The sequence below is a fragment of the Megalopta genalis genome, chromosome 13 (assembly GCF_051020955.1).
Source record: "Megalopta genalis isolate 19385.01 chromosome 13, iyMegGena1_principal, whole genome shotgun sequence".
Lineage (NCBI taxonomy): Eukaryota > Metazoa > Arthropoda > Insecta > Hymenoptera > Halictidae > Megalopta > Megalopta genalis.
In genome coordinates, this window is record NC_135025.1 from 6,517,516 (window position 1) to 6,534,291 (window position 16,776).

At 39.2% G+C, this 16,776-nt stretch overlaps 1 protein-coding gene across 2 annotated transcripts in view; it reads right to left on the reverse strand.

Moving 5' to 3' along the window:
* The window catches only part of LOC117224200 (octopamine receptor beta-1R), a 244,764-nt gene extending 235,589 nt beyond the window's left edge, over window positions 1–9,175 (reverse strand). For both annotated transcript variants that reach the window (XM_076525998.1, XM_076525997.1), the window contains exon 1: window positions 8,803–9,175. The gene's annotated coding sequence lies outside the window, so the exon portion shown is untranslated. The remainder of the gene's footprint in view (window positions 1–8,802) is intronic.
* Window positions 9,176–16,776: the final 7,601 nt, after the last annotated feature.

Consider the following 16,776-nt stretch of genomic DNA (forward strand, 5'->3'; position numbering starts at 1 on the left):
CGTGTTAACGCGAATACATTTCCATGCATGAATAAAACGAAAGCTCGAAGAAACGACGGGCCCCGCGGTTAATAATCGTTCCTTCGTGAAATATGACGTTTCTTTCCATCGCCGCGGTTCGCCGAGTTTTGACCGTCGAATACGGGGATGGTAAATTCCTGCGGAATTTTGTTGTTTCTTCTGAAATCTGTCTTGTTCCTTTCGGCGATTGTGTATCGCGTACAATGGCGGGCAAAGAGACCAAGGCGAAAAGAAGAGAAAGAGAAATTGGTGAAATTTCGCGGCGGATTTTAGACTGCGGATTTTATGCATTTTGTGGCGGACAAAGCGGTTTTTACAGTTGCGGCTCGTTTGTTGTAGTTGTCGACGATCGGAGACTGTGAGAAGGAAATTTGTAGAAATAAATATAATTGAATGTTCGATTTATATGCCACTGTGATCGGACAAACTGAAAAATGCAGGAAACAAATTGCTGTGGCTCGAGGATATCGGACGTTTTTCGTGAAAAATCCTACGGTCGTCCTTCTGTTTTATCTTTGTTTTATTATTTCATGATCTCTATTTACGTTTCTCTGTTCACAGCTTGACTTTTGCGAGCGCACTGTCGATTGCAGTTTCACGTTTCAAGCGATTAACTAATTAACACGATCGACGCATCGCGATGAAACATTTTTCAGGTCCTCTCATTGGTCGCCGACAGGTTGAATAAAATTCTCGTTCGCGTGAAAAATCGACGGACGGAATTTCACGTTGATTCACTTTTCGTGTATCATCTTTGCGCAAGCTGCAGATAATTGGCGGTACGCGTCGAGGTTCGCTTTTAATTAATATCGGAAACATATTGGCAATGTAATGTGGAGGCTGTGTACCGAAATTGGTAACGTTAAATTAATTTGTACATTCGTACGACGTGAACGTGATAGAAATAATCGAACGTTAAATTATTTCAGCTACTCAGCTCTCGAGAATATGAAGAAACATAGGATATTTCAAGAAACTGAGAATTCTTAAATCACAGAAAATGCGAGAGATTAAAATTGTGTAACAAAATGTCTAATTCTCACAAATTGTGATTATTATTTTAGAGCTGATATATTATATTAGCGTACGATTATGATGCCATGTGCAAAAGTGTCTCGTATTAAGGCTACTTCTGTAGTACATCAATTTATGCTAATACATGAAACCGTACTATGCAGGTCACGAACAAATTTTTATTTAAATTGCTGCGTAACAGATGTCCATCGTTGTCAATATTATACGATCGTCGCTCTGTGCGTCGTTTATTTAAATTCGACAATTAAATAACTCCGTAATAGCTAATAGCTAAATGCTATTTCGAGACTGTATAACAGGGGTGTCAAACTCGCGGCCCGAGATGAACATTTTTGATGTCAAGTGTCAGGACGTAAACAATAATTTAACTCTATATATGTGTTTATTACAATGTACTAATCGAAATAAAAATATTTGTTTCTATGAACATTGATTTATTTTTTCTTTGCGGCCCACCTAAAGTTAAGCATTGTTTATTTGGCCCGAGTTATATATATAGCTTTTGAGTTTGACACCCCTACTGTATAACGAACTATCCGCATAATTCCCCGATCTCCCGTTTTACGCGTTAAATTCCAAATTCCATTGAAAACGTCGCCCGGTGTACGCGCCATTCTTTAACCCTTTCGCTCCGAACGACGGATATATCCGTCATCCATATGAACACTCGCGGAGCCGAACGCCGGATATATCCGACATCCACATGATCGCCCTCTGGGGACGAACGCCGGATATATCCGACATGCTGGTAAAATCGCCTCTTGTTACTATTGCGTGAATCTTTTGACGAAACAAACAAACGACAGTCCGAAATAAACGACACACCATTCAAGTTCTATTTGTTCTACCTGCATTTCCCATTATTATTGTGTTACATGTCATAAAGGGATAGAAAATCGAAAGTACTAACTTTAGGACTAATTATTATGTATTATCTTTTGTATTATGAATATTATGTTTTATTTTATTACTGTATATTATATATTATTTCTTCACTTTTTCCATTGTTAATGAAACTTTTTTTACCTATTAAATAACTTTATACCTTATGCAGAAATTATAACTATATTGTTTTAAAGAAAAATCCCTTTTCTTCCCAAATACACTATCCACGCGCAATGTGCACAATTTCGGCGGGTGGTTCCGTTCAGGAGGGGCGCTACGGCGGACTGAACCGCCGTAGCGAAAGGGTTAAAGCGACGAATTTCCATCGGACACCGCCGGAACTGTTTTCGCGATTCCGCGTTGTCGCGCGAAGCGGAACTGTTCGTTATATTAAATACTCGCGAACGATTAATTGCTTGATACGGGAACTGTGTACACGCCGCACGGAGTGCACAATAAACATCGTTTAACAAGCACCGCAAATAATTGAAAGACTTCTCGTGCGAGGGCGCGTTTCAAAGACATTTCTGTCGCGTTCGATTTTTGGTGAAAATAATCGGCACAGATGTTGTCAATCACTGGAAATTATTCACTCTGTCAGCATGTTAACGCGAACATGTTACTTGAATGTACGATATATTGTTTACTTGAATTTCGTGTCTTCTATTTCGTATCTTAAACGTCACTGTATTTACGATATTTAGAATATTTCGTTGTTTTATTCGTTTTTCTGACCGGATGTTCATCCATTTTCTTTTCTGTTTCTATACTCGTTTTTTAACACACTATTTAAGACAACTTAATGAGATGTACCATTACTAGTACTATAATGACAACGAAATAAAATATACTATATTATTTTATACGCAGGAACAAAATCCATTAATTTAAGAAATTCTCCTATTTTTATTTTACATAAAAAAACTTTATACTTTTATTCATTTTGCTCATCAGATGTTCGTCCATTTCGTTTTATATTTATGTAGTAATTTTTTAATATATTATTTAAATGTGCCATTTCAAATTCAAACAATTAAATTCGTCATTCGATTCTACACGTAAAAACGGTACATATAAAAATGACGTAGTTTTATTAATTTTTCTTATCAAACGTAGATCCATTTTCTTATATAAAAAGCACTAATTTTTTGGTATAGCGTTTAACCAGATGTTCCGTGTTTCCACAATTGAATAAATATAATTCGTCAGCTTGAAAATTTTGTTTTAGGCTCCGAACACTTTTCACATCGACATGTCTCGATGCAAACTTCGTAAAAATCGATTACTGTCATTTCGAGACGTCGATGTTAAGCAAGAAACGATACATTTTCTGGTTATTCGACAATCAACGACCACGTGCTGATACAGATATTTCCGTGCGCGGTTTTACAGCCGTTTCAATCTTTCATTCGGCTTCGAACAGGAAACAGTAATCGCAACGGATTGACTCATTTATTCTGCATCGTTCACGGAATGTAGATACCAAGAAAAATCGAGGAGCGGTGACACTTGACCCCGAATCCTACGACTATAAGCACCGCTGTCCATGAAACTCGCCGCGCATTGTCTGTACTTAAGGGTGCATCACATTATTACCTATGCGCGCAACTTATCGAAGTAATTACCAGCAATTACCGGTTCTTAGAACACGTGGAATTATTATTGCATCTATATTTTAATTTTATTGAGAAGTTCTTTGTCTTGTGAACATTCGCGAAGATGTATTTTTTTTCTAACCAGTTAACCTCAAAATATTCTAAACATCTTGAAATTTGAGGGTGTGTTTTAGTTTTCGCTAAAATTGCAATTTATATAGCCGGTGGCCACTACCTTTTTACGCGCGACGAGTATACTCGTCGTGACACCAAATATTGTTACTGCTGCGTGACGAGTATATTCGTCACGATATAAAATATCGCCACTTCTCTATGACGATTATACTCGTCGTGACAAAAAATATTGCCACTTCTGCGTGACGAGTATACTCGTCGCGACACAAAATACCGCCACTTCTGCGTGACGAGTATACTCGTCGCGACACAAAATACCATCACTTCTCCGTGACGAGTATACTCGTCGCGACACAAAATACTGCAATTTCTCCGTGACGAGTATACTCGTCATAACACAAAATATTGCCACTTCTCTATTACAAATATATTCGTCACGACACAAAATACCGCCACTTCTCCATGACGAATATACTCGTCGCGACACAAAATACCGCCACTTCTCCACGACGAGTATACTCGTCGAACACAGCTAACTGGTTAAAAAAAAACAGAAAAAAAATTCACAAAATTTTTATTCCAAATATAAATTAACGTCCACGTTAACAGTTCCATAAAACGAGCGAAATCGCTTAAACTCGCCGCCAAATATTTAAAAAACTTCATCGTCAAGTCTCTCAGCAGAAATTTCGCAGTTTCAACGCTCGTCGAAGAGACTCGTTTCACCTTTGAACAACGAATTTTTGACAAACGAAGAAACAACGGAAACGATGTGTCCGGTGATATTCTGTCTGCCGTCTGTCACCAATCGTGCAGAAAGCATAAACGACCTTCGGCAAAGCCGGCGCAATTATCGCATTAATTAATCTGTCAAGGCGTCACTTTAAAATGTATCCGCGTATTTGCCGGCGACCGCGGTCCCCATGTTTCACGCATTGTGCCGCGAAAGGAATTAGCAGAACGTGCACGCATAATATATCACGTGCATTAAACCGGAAGAAATTTACAAATGGACGCCCAGCCGGATAGCGTAAAGGGTGCCGCGCATTTTCCGTGCCGCGCCCGGCGAAAATCTGAAAGTTACGAGCTCGCTATATGTCACGGACAGCCAACAGGAGGAATCCGAAAGACGCGAGCCTCGTATTTTACGCGGCCGCTTGAGACAGTGGACTGCCGGGGATGCGCGCGGATCTCGAAGCTTCTCGGATAAAAACGCCAAAAAGGTTAATCTACAGTCCGGGGTCGCCCGGTCGAAAGACAACGGAAACGTCTTCCTCGATTGTCGCTGCTAAATCCCATCGGATCCGTGTAAAAAAACTAAATTCTATCATGTTTTACAGAGAATAATGTAATAAATCCCCGTATCTGTTATAAGATATTTCTCATGCGAATGCGACGATGCATCGCCATCGGACAGCTGAAAATAACAGAAGCGAGCATTTTTCTTGTTACGACCTCTGCTGATGTCGCGGAAGCTGTTTTCTACAAATTAAACTGCGGATTTTTATGCTGACATTTCGCGCGGTCCTGTTAGATGTTGTTTCTAGATTAATGTTAATAAATTGGGAACATTGGCGCGGTTTCAGTGTGTGCAAATTATATCTAAAAAATTGTATTCTGATCTCAACGATTTACAGTTTGATAAGAAATCACTTTAGAAGTTATAATAATTTGGTACAATAATTTGTTTAACCATTTTAACCAATTTTATAGAACTCATTTAGAGCTCGTTTTATAGAATTGTTAACGTACATGCTGATTTATATTCACAATAAAAATTTACGGATTTTTTTTCTTATTTAACCAGTTTGCTGTGTTTGACGAGTATACTCGTCATCGCTCGATTCTCGCGATACATACATGATGTCCCAAAATTATTGTATAAGCGGGAAAGGGTTCCTGAGGCCATTTTAAGAGACTTTTTCCTTTGCGAAAATGTGATCCGCGGCTTTGTTTACGAGTTATTAACGAAAAACAGTGACCAATGAGGAGCGAGATTAGCTGGCGCGAGGCGGCGCAACGCGGCCGAGCCAATCAGCGGAACTAGGTTTCGTACGCTCATTGGTTCGGCCGTCTCGCGCCAGCAGATCTCGCCTCTCATTGGCCACTGTTTTTCGTTAATAACTCATAAACGAAGCCGCGGACACAATTTTTGTAAAGGAAAAAGTTTCTTCAAATGACCTCAGAAATCCCTCATTTCCAGCTTGTACAATAATTTTGGGATACCCTAAATAGATGCACGCTCTGAAAAAGAGGCACCACTGCTAATTTTGGTTACGTGTGTTATTTTTTATAGGGAGTTTTAAGAAACTGTTTCGTAGAAAGGCATCTTTGATACATAAGTACAAATGCGAAATTAATTACAGTAAATTCCCTCCGATCGTCCCTCGGCTTGTCAACGAAAATGGACAATTTCGGAAGAGTTTTTCTAGTTGTTGACAATCGGCGACTATAAAAACGAAGCACAAAGCTCGAATAATCGCATCTCCTCTTCCCAAATCGTCCATTTTTGTGCACAGTCCGACCGTCAATCGAGGAGAATTTACTCGGCAATTACGGCAGAGCGAATAAACTTCATACATTCATTACTCTCCTCCTAACGCGCGTTGCGAACAATGGAATTGTTGGAAGTTCTATAATGGAAAAATGAGCCCTTTCACGTGCCTAAGCGAACAGCTGGGATTCTGGTGCTCCGTAATCAACGAAGTTCCCAACGCCGCGCGAGTCATAAACATCCGCGCGGCTCTGTCTACGAAGACGTAAAACCGCGCGGCCGTCCAACGCGTTTCGTTCGCGTCAAAGAACGGGAGACCTGAAAGCAACCTAACGCAGACAGGAAGCACCGAAGTGCCCTCGTATATTCTTAAGTACTTAACCAGCACCCTCTCGAGTCGTTCTCGAAAGTGCAACAAAGAGGAGAACGGTATCGCGCTAGCGGAACGTATCCCGGCCGGCCGCGGGATTGGAAATGGAGTGAAACGGCTGAAAATTGAAACAACCCTTGGATAGTGAAATATTATCTACTTTGCCGGCGGCATGTAGACACTGCCGTCGCTTTTGCTCGCGTAACTCGCTCTGTGGCTACTTCTCCGACGCGAACTGCGGGGAAAACGAACGAGAGTCTTCTTAAGAGACGCGTCGTGAAATTAGAGATTTTTATGTAAAAACGGGGGGAGCTGCTTTTTTAGCTGCGAGAGAACTAGCGAACGTGGTAAAACTAATATAAAATAACTAAAAACTGTATCAAAAATATCTAAATGATAAAATAAATATAAACTGAGAATATGGTAGAAAATGATTGCCGTGGAACAGATGCGACCTTCTATGGTTTATTCTTTCTTTTTTAGCAACAGAGTTGTCACGATACTGGAACTACGCACACAAGTCGGTTGTTATTGAAGTATAGAACGTATAAAGAGTGATAAGTAGCTCGCAGAATTCATCCTTTGAGAATACCACCTAGGAAGTTTGCCATAGTCGTTTCCGTTCTATAGCATTCTACAGGACACTGGCAGTAGAAAGAAATGGAAAACTGGTAGAACGTGAAAAACGTCTCACAAAATGCATCCCCTTAACGGACGAAACCCGTGCGCGTGCAACTCGAAATGTTACCCCAATTGCTTCCATTCTGAAACTGCACAGGGCACTTGCAATACAAAGAAATGGAAATCTTGGGCCATGGAAAATGTCACAAAATAATGACAATAAAAATACAGAATAAATTAAGAAACAACTGCAGTTCATAAAAATGAAGAACCTGCAGAAAAGAAACAGTATCGAGGAGAATTCATCCCCGTAGCAGAAGCAACCCCCAACGCGTTCAAGATAGGACATTACCGCAATTGCTTCGATTTGAAAGTTAACGCAATTGTCGTCCGGGAAAATAAAGAGACGATAACGAATAAGGGAAGATAAAAAATATGACACGAAACGTATCGTCTCATAACTGTGAGAACTCGAAATGTTACCGCAGTCGTATCAATTTTAAAAGTATACAGGATGCTTGTAATAAAGAAACGGGAAGTTTATAGAACGTGAACAATATGGCAGGAAATCAACCCTTAGCAAAACCAACCTTCAGAATATTCGTCTTGAAATGTTACCGCAATTGTGTCAGTTTTAATATTGCACGAGACAATTGTAAGGTAAAGAAATAGGGGTGTTATGGGTCATGACTAGTGTCTCAGGTAATTAAAAAAATTCAAATAATTCAAATTAGGCAAAGAACAACCCCCACACGTCCGACTTACAACGTTACCAAAATCGCTTAAGTTTGAAAATTATGTGAACGCCATTCATAATAATGGGGATCTCAAAGTAAACAATAACCGCTTCACAAAATACACCCCCTCGTCAGAACCAACCCTCAGCGAGTCCAGCATAAAAAATTTCAGTAATTGCTTAAGTGTTAAGGTTATGAGATTATCATTCCACGAAAATAGCAACGATATTTAATACAATAGAAAACGATAATTATCCCCCAAAATTTATCCTTCTCTGGAACCATCCCCCAACACATCCAACTTAAAAATTCATCTCGATCGCACAAATTCTAAACCAATATGATTGTCATTCAAACAAATGGAGAACCAGAAAGGAAACCATTTCATAAAATCCAACCTCACAGCAAAACCAACCCCCAAAACATCCGACTTAAAATTTGCCAGAATTAACCCTCAACGAGTCCAGCATGAAAAATTACAGCAATTGCTTAAATGTTAACATTATGAGATTACCATTCCACGAAAATAGCAACGATATTTAATACAATAGAAAACGATAATTATCCCCCAAAATTTATCCTTCTCCAGAACCATCCCCCAACACATCCGACTTAAAACTTCACCTCGATAGCACAGATTCCAAACCAATATGATTACCATTCATACAAATGGGGAACCAAAACGGGAACCACAACTATTTCATAAAATGCACCCCACACCGGAACCAACCCCCGTCGAGTCCAACTCAAAATCCCGCCGCGTTGAATTCCGACGGAACGCAACTTTCGCGCGAAAACCAAGAAAAAAACGTCCAATGTATCTCACAGAGTTCAGCTCTCAAGAGAAACCGAATCCCAGCACTATCACCCCCGATAAAACATCCGCAGTCGCGTCGTCCAAGAACTGACCTTCGCACCGGCGGCAGTGTGCCCGCCTCATCAAGAACCCGCAGCGCTCGTTCACCCCCTGAATAAACGTGCCGCAGCAAACTTCTCGAAACCACCCCCGGTCCCACGGTTATCCGTTCTCAGATGAAACACAGGGTGTCCCAGCGACGAGCCCCGAAGCTCCTCGCAGAGCCGGACTGATCGCGAACGATCCGGCTGGCCGGGCGTGTTTCCTCGTGCCTCACCACCGGGCGATGGTCTGGCAGGGTTCGTCGGCGACAGGAGGGCACATTTTCATTCATCGTTTGAAGCACACCGTGTAGAAACGCGATCGCGGATGCAGCCGCGAGGCCGGCCGCTCGTTTCAGCGGTTCGGGGCGCACTGTCCGCTTCCGGAAGACACGGATCGGTTCCCGTAACCGCCGCGGTAGGCGCCACCGATGTCGAAAACAACCCCCTCCGGTCAGCAGGTGCGTTGCACCAAGTCACCGGCGCGAAAGTGGGGAGGGGGACGGGAAAGCGCACCGGCGCTGGCTCTGGTGGGGATGCAATCCTCCTCCGCTTATCGCGACGCTCCGACAAGTGCAAGGTTAATTGGTAGACCCGAAGGGGATGATTTTTCTTGGCACGCTCGCTCGCTGTCTCGCCCGCGGCCGGATGTTCTTCGAAGGGTAGTTCGTGACAGGACTTCCTGACGGGGATTAGGTTTTAGGGGCTCTGCCCGAGGATTTGCCGGGATTTTCTGTTTCTTAAAACGCCCGGACTCGGGGACGCCGAGGGAGCCGCCGCGACCCCCGGCACGGATCCCGACGGAACAGAGAAACTCGGGGGATGAAGGTCTAAAAGAGGGATTCGGCCGGCAAACGTCTCATTGATATCTGTGTGTTCAGAGGAGACTCTTTCTTTGCCGTGGAACCGAGTCCTGCCGAAGCCTTTGATACCGAAACGTTCGGTGGATCACAGGGGGTTGGCCTCTGGGGGATCAATGTAATCAAGGATTGATTTATGCGGGCTTCGATTAACCCTTGGACTGCTATATAACCTTGCGGCTCGCGGGTTTGACTCAGCGTTTTAGATACGGTGCAATTACTGGTGGATTTTATGCAAACGAAGGGGACAGACAGGAGATCTTTGGAGAATTGGATGGATTGGTGCAGTAATTTAGGTCCATTTTTGAACGGCGAATTATGAATTATATTTCTGTTGAAATTCCAAATTCGATTGAAATTCCAAATTCGATTTAGTATTATTCTGCGGGCAGTGTAGGTCACTCTAGCGTACGCTAATTGGTAGTTGGTAGTTGTACACTTCGTTTATCGACTGTTTTTTAATAGCGCTTTTCGAATCGAACGTTAACAGATGAGAATTTCTCGAATTTTTCAAAAGCGACTATAATTTCGTCCATAATCCAACAAATCTATTAAGTAAATTTTCTATAATTGTTTTTCAGTTTGTAAACAAAAATGGACAATTTGGGAAGAGGAGATACTCTGACGGTTTTCGCAGGCAATTGTTATTTCGCACTGCAGAGCAGTCAGAAACGCTCGTCTTCCGAGGGTTAATTAAATCTGGGTTAAGCTTTATCTTTTTCGGTTTCTCGAAGGGTGGAATTGAAGGGTACTCGGTGAACGTCGCGAAATGAGAAGCAGCTAAAGTCAAGTGTGCAGAAAAGACGAACATCTGATAATGTTGAATGTTTTACTGAAATCGAATTCTTGCTGTTTGAAGACATTTCTATCCAACAAATGTTAAAAAGTAATTACGTGATGATAGTGACGATTAAACGTATATTTATGCAAGTACTCGTTTCTATTAATCTTTTACATCGACTAGTGAATTTATTGCGCTGAGCGTAAAATGATAACGCAGTAAAATCTCATAAATGCGTAAATATCCTCGGTCTAGTAATTAGCAAATAATTCAGCAACTAATTATTAACATTTTTTCTGACTCTGGTCATTATTCATTGTAATATCATTATATTATTAAATTATTATACTATTATATTATTACATTATTATACTATTAAATTATTGTACTATTATATTATTTCATTATTATACTATTAAATTATTATATTATTACATTATTATACTATTGTATTATTATACTATTACATTATTATGTTATACAATAATTTAACAATATTATACAATGATATTATACAATAATATTATACAATAATAACATTATTACATTACAATAATTAATCGTTAATTTACGATTGAAATTTCCATCAACGTTGAAAAATCGATTAACTAATTTCTAGTTATAAATTATATAAATATATCCGAACTCACGGCGACTCTGTTCGTTCCCTCTTTCGAAGAGTTCAATTTGCCCGACGAATTACTGACTTATACTACTGAAAACCTGTTCCGTCACTTCGCAGCTATAAAACGCTAACAATCGTGGATGCAACGAATTTATTACTTCTCTACCCGATGCTTTATACTTTGTGCGCTTCCAGTGCTCAAGTTGATACCCTATTTAACGACGCAAAGACGAAGAGAGGAATATAATGCTCGAAGGAGCCAAGGAGAAGCGACTCTACAGCGGAAAGAATACTTTAATACTTTGTAGTATGAAAATCCTTTACGATAAAATATGAATCCGGTAAGTAGACGGCTCGCGTCGCGTTTTATAGTATTTACAGTGCATGAAGCTTTAATGGAGATGAGAAATTACGTTCGGGAGATAAAGTTACGTAAGTAACGTTTATTAAAAACATAAAGGAACATTATCATTTCCTCCTGTGGCTGTTACGATTTTATGGTGAACAGTATAAAGGCAGTTTGAAACTTCGAGTGAAGCTTATCTTCGTAAATAATCCTAATCTTAAATATATATAATAATAAATAAATATATATATAATAAAAATATATATATATATTATTAATTAATATATGATAATAATATATATAATATATGATATATATTATAACAAAGATATAACTTGACTAAACAAGAACATAAATATGTATATATAATATAATATAATATATAATAAATTAATATATATTATATATATATATATTTATATAAATATATATAAATATAAATATAATAATAATAAATAAATATAATAATAATAGCTTCTTCGAAATCGTTTCTTAAAACAACGATTATTCGACAAATATTTTTCCCTTTCAATATTTTCTCTTCTCTCGCACTTATTCCCATGTATTTCCTGGTTCGATCTCGCGAAGCACAAAATCGTCTGGCAGCCGCGTCCAAAAAATAAGAGCAGAAAATTCGGAACGTAAACATTATTTCAGATGTCGCTTATTTATGGATATCCGGCAGAATTTATTTCACCAGAAGATGCTCCCACGAGGAAATATAATACTTGACGACTACCGCGAGCCACAATTTTTCCAAAAGATATCATCGAAGGGACTGATCCTCGGGTTTACCCCCGTTTCAAGAATTTTATCTTAAAAGTTTCATCGACGGTCGAGAGACCGGGATGTCGCTTAAGTAAAAGTCCGTTTTCTTGGCTGTTTATTTTTTCACTATCCCCGGCGGAATCTTTAATCCGATAAAATGCTCACTGTGGTCTTTGCTCGTTCTCGCCCGATAGCACCGCCCCCGGAATTTTCGAAACTTCGCCTCCGTTCGAACCTTGAACGTTGTAATAACTCGAGGAGTCCGACGACTCGGCGTACGTTCGCGAACAGCTAATTTAAATATCTCGAAGACGTTGAACCTACTTTTGTATCAACTTCACTTCGAACACGAGGAAGAATGTATAATATTTGTTGCTATTCACTTCCACTGTCCACTGTTTGTTATTAATAAACAGTAATATTTATTGTTGGAATATAGACGTTACGTTTAGTTATAATTAATACCGATGTTGCGTTTCATTATAATCGATATATACATTTCGATGTGAATATCTATATTTATACTGATATTGCTAATGATATTGTATTAATATTACTAATATTATATTAATATACTATATTAATATTACTAATAATATTATATTAATATTATTAATATTCCTAATATTATTTTTATATTAATATTGTTAATATTACTAATATTATATTAATATACTATATTATAATATTACTAATATTACTAATAATATTATATTAATACACCATATTAATATTACTAATATTTAATATACTAATAATACTAATAATATTATGTTAATATTATTAATATTCCTACTATTATTATTATATTAATATTATTAATATTACTAATACTGATATTTATACAATAATATTTCCATCAAACATTGTACGATGGAACAAATTTGTTAAACATTGAACGTTTACCATAAAATAATTTGAAGAAACGTTACACTATAACAGGTTTAAAAATAATTAAAAATAATTTCATCAATCAATTTGACGAACTGTCGATAGAATGACCGTTGCGTCTGTCACAAAATTCAATGTCATACGCACGAAATGCATTAGGTCGTATAAAATGCAAATGCAGCGGGTCAGCAAAACTATATTAAATTCAGCATTAATTTGGCATCGAGCGCAAAGTGTTAAAACGTTCGATCGTCCGTTCGACGTAAAATTCGACAAAAAAACAACGCGCGAGCGGTAAATCATTATCGACGGGGAATCAACGAAAAAAGTGAAGATAATCCGAGCGCGATCTCCAGCTGAAAGCTCGCCTTTGCCCTCCGAATGCAACTAGGGCTGTGTGCCGCTCTGCCTCGCATAAATCGCAGCCCTATGCTCGCCGTTCGCTGGTAACGTTGCGTTTGTATTACTGCCGCGTCTTATGAGAAAACTTGCGACGGTAAATCTTACGGGCGCGCGATCGGCTGCAATAAAATCAGGGCGCAGCGGGTGATTTGATGAATCGGTTTGTTCAACGCGGAAGCGAACATTCATCAAGGCTCCTCCTATGGAGAAGCGCTTCTTCTCGAGAACACGTGTGTGCCTCTTGAAAAGGATTCGCTCCGGCCGATGCAGCGCTACGCTTCTCGCGAACTAATTTCATTTAACCTTTTAGGCACGACGCGCCACTATAGTGGCTTTCGCGGATGTCATCTTTCAGAACGACACGCCACTATAGCGGCTTTCGCGGATGTCATCTCTCTGGACGACGCGCCACTATAGTGGCTTGCTCTAATAGCTCACTCGCTCATCGTTTGAACCAAATAATCGTCTTCATACGCATTGTTTCACGCTTCTTTTGTCTTCGCATCGATTTACAACAGTCTACAGGCTGTCCCAAAAATGTCTCGCAATCCGGAAACGGCGGGTTCCTCGGATCATTCGAAGCAACTTCTTCCTTTACAAAAATGTTCTCCGAGGCACCGTTAACGAGTTATCAACGAAAAACAGTGACCAATAAGAATCGAGTACGGCTGACGCGAGGCGGCCCAGCCAACCAGCGCGCGAAGCCCAGTCCCGCTCATTGGCTCGGTCGCCTCGCGCCAGCCGAGCTCACCTCTCATTGGTCACTGTTTTTCGTTAATAACTCGTTAACGGTGCCTCGGAGAACATTTTTGTAAAGGAAAAAGTTGCTTCAAATGGCCTAAGGAACCTGCCACTTTCGGATTGCGAGACATTTTTGGGACACCCTGTATACATATAGTACATATAGTATAATATAGAATATTATAGCATATATACAATATATAGTATAGTATAGTATAGTATAGTAAAATCGCTCTAAAATTATGGAAAATACAAATGAAAAATGTCCGACCGATTCCCACAGAACGGATATACTTTTTGTCGAAAGTTCAACGTCAAAAGCAGAAACACGAATAACCATGTGCCGCAAGAAGCAACTTAAGCGTAGCAAGGATTCATCGTTGCTCGTATATAGTTTGAACAAGCGCCAGTGTCTGTTTCACACTTAACTAAATACTGTGGCACAAACATACCACGGAGCAAAGTTCTGCCGAAGCGGTGTTCCTATACATGTGCGAACTCTGGCAATAATTTTCAGCCTAATCATTCTACGCCAGAAAGGCTACGTTGAACGCTCGCGCGTCCTACACCGCGTTATTCCTACGTTATCTATCGATTTTGTCTTAAAACTTTGGAGACCGAATTTGTTAATAAAGGAGAGAGAAATTATGAGAAATGTGGTGGAATATCACACCGAGACCGTATTATTATACAGGCTGCGGAGAAAATTCTGCCCCTTTATAATAAAATACGCTCCTTTTTATCTGCAAATTTTCAGTCTCCAAATCTATTCTACTTCTTCGAATTCTTTATGTTCTCTTTTTCTTTGATATCCATTAGTATTGTTCGTACACGTTTCTAGTTTCTTTTTGGCAGAAAAATGAAAATAATAAAGAGTAGGAGAAAATGGAGAAAAGAAAAACTGAGAGGGCAGTAAAAAATAGGGAATTAAAATTATTATCGTTGAAAGTAGACCTCCCATCGATCTTCAACTCGTTCACGTCGACGAACGAGTTAAAGCTAGCTTCAAAAAAATGCGACGATCGTTATAATTTCCAGTGTCCAAATCTATTCTACTTCATCGAATTCTTTATGTTCTCTTTTTCTTTGATATCCATTAGTATTGTTCGTATATGCTCCTATTTTCTTTTTGGCAGAAAATGAAAATAATAAAGAGTAGGAGAAGACGGAGAAAAGAAAAACTGAGAGGGCAGTAAAAAAACAGGGAATTAAAATTATTATCGTTGAAAGTAGACCTCCCATCGATCTTCAACTCGTTCACGTCGACGAACGAGTTAAAGCGTATTCTCCAAAAATTAAGATCGTTTTAGTTCAGCTTTGAGAAAAAGTTTTAAAAGGTTAATAACACTTTCGCGAGTCACTGTGGATCGCCGGCGAAAAGGGACGAGTCCACGGAACGATTCGGCAACGACGGCACCATAAAAATATCGGCCGATCAATGGCCATACTTCGCAAACTCCCGGCACGCGTCCTTGATACTCGCGGCAAGGACTGCTGGATAAACCGAAAACGGTCGGGACACCGTTGAACGACCGCAGCAGTCCCGTAATATGAGGGAAGTTCGATGCAGTTTCCGCGCGAGAATAGGGTGGGCTTCTGGCAATGCACCCTCTTTCCGATTAGCCCCGCCATTGGCAAAGTCTGCGCCGCTTCGAGCGGAACGAGGGTCGCAAATGCATAATCGATGCACCCTCCGCTCGGCGGCGGGCCGGCCGACCGACCCCGTTGCTGTTGACCTTGTCAACTTGACTCGAAGAACGGTCTGGCACCGAGCGGCAAGTGGAACGAAGCCGGCGTATCCGAAACTTCTGACGCAGAGTCGTCGCACGGCTGGTATTATTTCATCCCGCTTTGGAAAATTCTGACCACCCTCGACCACGATGCTGTTTGAAATCCAATTACGCTTGACTCGTTGATAAAATGTGCCGTGGAAACACTGGACGCTCCCGAGTCCATCGCGGCTGGTTTTCCAAAAAGACGGATAGCTTTTCCCGAACTGAGATATCCCACCAGGAAATTTCTAGGACAAATAATGGAATCTATCGCAGACCGAATATATTTGAGCGATGTTGGAGCATCGCATCGCGTTCGAATTGCTTCCGTTTTCGGTTAAGCGCCATTTATATTTTATATTTTATATATTTTATATATTCTATGTTTTATATATTTTATATTCTATACATTTTTTATATTCTATATATTTTATATCCTATATATTCTATATTTTATATTTTATACATTTTATATTCTATACATTTTATATTCTATATATTTTATATCCTCTCTATATATTCTATATTTTACATTTTATATATTTTATATTCTATACATTTTATATTCTATATATTTTATATTTTATATATTTTATATTCTATACATTTTATATTCTATATATTTTATATCCTCTCTCTACATATTCTATATTTTATATTCTATAAATTTTATATTATATATATTTTATATCCTATGTATTCTATATTTTATATATTTTATATCCTATATATTCTATATTTTATATTTTATATCCAAAATATTTTATATATTTTATTTTACATATTTTTATATATATATT